The sequence below is a fragment of the Rattus rattus genome, chromosome 2 (assembly GCF_011064425.1).
Source record: "Rattus rattus isolate New Zealand chromosome 2, Rrattus_CSIRO_v1, whole genome shotgun sequence".
In the NCBI taxonomy this organism is placed as follows: Eukaryota; Metazoa; Chordata; class Mammalia; order Rodentia; family Muridae; genus Rattus; species Rattus rattus.
The window spans coordinates 141,377,167-141,380,444 of record NC_046155.1 but is presented as its reverse complement, the minus strand read 5'-3'; the positions used below and the strand labels follow the sequence as shown (position 1 = coordinate 141,380,444).

The following is a 3,278-nucleotide window of genomic DNA, read 5'->3' as shown; positions in this document are numbered from 1 at the left end:
AGCTCAGGGGTTGGGGCTTTAGCTCATGGGGTTGGGGATTTAGCTCAGTGGTAGAGCACTTGCCAAGCATGGTGTTCTGCACATGTTTTTGAAGACATAACTGAAGACATGAAGACCCTGACCTTCTAGATCTGAGTCACAGCTGAAAATGCCACATCTGAGGTACTGAGCAAAGTGCACTTGGGCCTACAGGTGATGGGATGTCACTAAAAACACCACATAAGTCCCAGCATGTCACCCATTTTCACTTCCCAGGTACAGTAGCAGCACCACAAGAGTAATTGCCACAATCTCCACTCTGCACAAGCTGCCATGACTTCTGGGTTCCCAAGTGTTAGGAATGAGACCCTTTCAAGAGGTTGGTTTTATAAGACCCAATTAAAGTTTCAGTGTGCACCCGTGTTGTGAGATTTATGTAAAGTACTTTCTCACTAATAAAAGCATTTCCTGTAATGTACGCATTCATTACACAGGTTAAAAATGAGCTTCTAAAATCACTTCAACAACTGCCTGGTACCACACACAGAAGTTGCCCACTATTCCACAAACAGTTGATGATTTTATCAACAATGCTCCTGGGATGAGTTGTATTGCTTAGAAAAGTATATGAAAACCAGCTCTAACAAGCTCTGAAGGGGATCAGTTAAAATATGGATACGCTGAAAAATCACTACTTAGCCACACAATTACCTTAGAAATCAAAAGACAACTTGTTTTGTGTCCCAGTCTAGGAATGAAACCTACATAAAGAATTAGAAAGACAAAAACCACTCCAAGAAAGCAGTGTCTGACACGGCAAGCCCAGGAGAGGAAAGGGAATAACCCAGATGTTTTCCTTGGGAAAGCTTCCCCATTACCTTCTCCTGACAAAGTCTCTAGGAAAGTCTTGTCAATAACTTTGCTCAGACATGCAGCACACACATGGTACTAAGGGGACCTTAGGGAAATGCAGCGTGTACACACAGACACCCCCTCCCCATGGAACTATGTGGTATGACACACGTCTACTGTTAACACCACCTACACTCACAGTTCACAGTTTGAAAATAACACTTTTCTGTTGTCTTCCTGATGAGCATCATATTTTTTAAATGATAGGTTTAACTGCATATCCCTGGCTGGCCTGGAACTCACTACGTAGCCCAGGTAGACTCATAGAGATCCGCCTGTCTCAACTTCCCAAGTGCTGGACTTAAAGGCATGAGCCACCACACCCAGCATAATGGGCACTTGGAAAGACAATACTATAATCAACCACCTATGAAAGGAAAACAGGTTATTTCTCATAAGAGCAAGGAAAAAAAGCCAACACAAGATCTTACAGGAGCTAGCCAGACACACTCTAAATGTTGGAGAAATATCCGGTTCTGTTCTCAGGCTTCATGGCCATGTGCCCTGGGCCACCCACGTGGTCCCTGAGGTTTTCTCACACACTTAAAAGTCGGTGTCATGAAGGATGGCAGTACACTAGGTACTCAGTAAGAGATGATACACAAGTCAAATAAATGTGTTCTTCCAAATGCCAGAATACCTTAGATGATTGTGACTAGGCCAAGCTTCTCCCAAGCTTCCCTGTTCAGGCTTGGCAGGATAAGGCCTCTTTCCATAAGGAGAGGTTGAGGAGGTTTGCACCCTACACCCTGAGCCACTCAGGCATATACTGTGCGAAAAGGAACTGAATAGAATGAGACCAGTTCCCTGTAGTCCTTTTTGAAATGCTCAGGGTCGACATGGCATGCTGTGCATACACTCTCGGCTAAGGTGCCAGCCACCCGCATCTGTGCAGGAAGCTGACAGGCGCAGTCACACTGCTGATCACATAGAAGGGGATCACACTCTGCGCAAAGACCCCTCTAGAGGCAGACTCATACTGCAGAGCTTGGCTGAAGTGGTCCAGATAGGCCTTGAACGCAGAAAAGGCAGCCAGCTGTGGGGTGGGCTTGCAGCAGGAACAGGAAGAAACTGTGGCTATGGCGTCCCATCATCCCAGGAAGCACCATGTGAACCATCAGGCTCGCAGCCCCAATGTTCGTGTTCATGAGTTCCAGAGTGTGTCCTCAGGAAACTGGCTGAAATACTGTGGATAGGGGTAGAATGCAACCACGTCAATCACCAGGATGCCAATATCTCTGTCTCTCAGGGCTTTTCGGTTGGAGTATAAATTTCCTGGCCTCTGCTGAAGTTTGCCACCAAGACAAGTGTCGCCACCCTGTAGGTGTCAGCTATGTGCTTGGTCAAAGCCTGCAGCTTCTCCTCCTCCTGGCTGACCCGGATGATATTGAGTCCATGGCTTGCTAACTCCTCAGGATAGGCCTTTCCGATGTCATCTGTAGCTCCACTGATGACCACCCATCTTCCATACCGCTTGATCAGATGGCGCCTGCTCCCCAGGCTAGGGATGAAGTGCAGCCTGACCAGTCTGTAGAAGTCACAGATGACTGTGATGCTCTTTCGGGTTGTGTACCAGGCCCCCACCAAGACCAGTGCTTCCATGCAGCAATTGCAAGACTAGACGATTTCCCTGTACAGGAGGTAGAAGCTGTCAAAAGCAGCCATGGCAACTTGCAGCAAGAGGTGCGGTCTCCGAAACCAGTCCCGCCGGCTGCTCACCCTGTCTCACCGGCTTCTAGCCCCGTCCTGTCAGCTGCCAGCCCCCGACTACCCTGAAAATATTTTTTATTGGTTATTTTTATTTATTTACATTTTAAATGTTATCTCCCTTTCCTGGTTCCCCTCCGGAAACCAAATTCCATCCCCCCATCCCCTGCATCCATGAGGGTGATCTCCCATCCACTCACTCTCTTCCCCTCCTCACCCTGGCATTGCCGTACACTGGGGCATCGAGCTTTCACAGGACCAAAGGCCTCTCGTCCCATTTATGCCTGACAAGACCCATCCTCTGATACATATGCAGCTGGAACCATGGGTCACTCCATTTTTACTCTTTGGTTGGTGGTTTAATCCCAGGAGCTCTGGGGTGCCTGGTTGGTTGATACAGTTGTTCTTCCTATGGAATTGCAAACCCTTTCAACTTCTTCAATCCTTCCCCTCTCTGTGCTTAGCCTGATGCTTGACTGCAAACATCAGCATCTGTATTGGTCAAGCTCTGGAAAAGCATCTCATGGGACAGCCATACCAGGCTCCTGTCAGCAAGCATTTCTTGGCATCAGCAATAATGTCTGGGTTGTTACCTGCAGATGGCATGGATCCCTATGTGGGGTAGTCTCTGGACCGCCTTTCTTTCGGGCTCTGCTCCATTCTTTGTCCCTGCATTTCTC

At 47.9% G+C, this 3,278-nt stretch overlaps 1 pseudogene; it reads right to left on the bottom strand.

Moving 5' to 3' along the window:
• Window positions 1–1,576: 1,576 nt before the first annotated feature.
• On the bottom strand, window positions 1,577–2,556 carry LOC116894304 (annotated as a pseudogene).
• Between the last annotated feature and the right edge of the window lie 722 nt (window positions 2,557–3,278).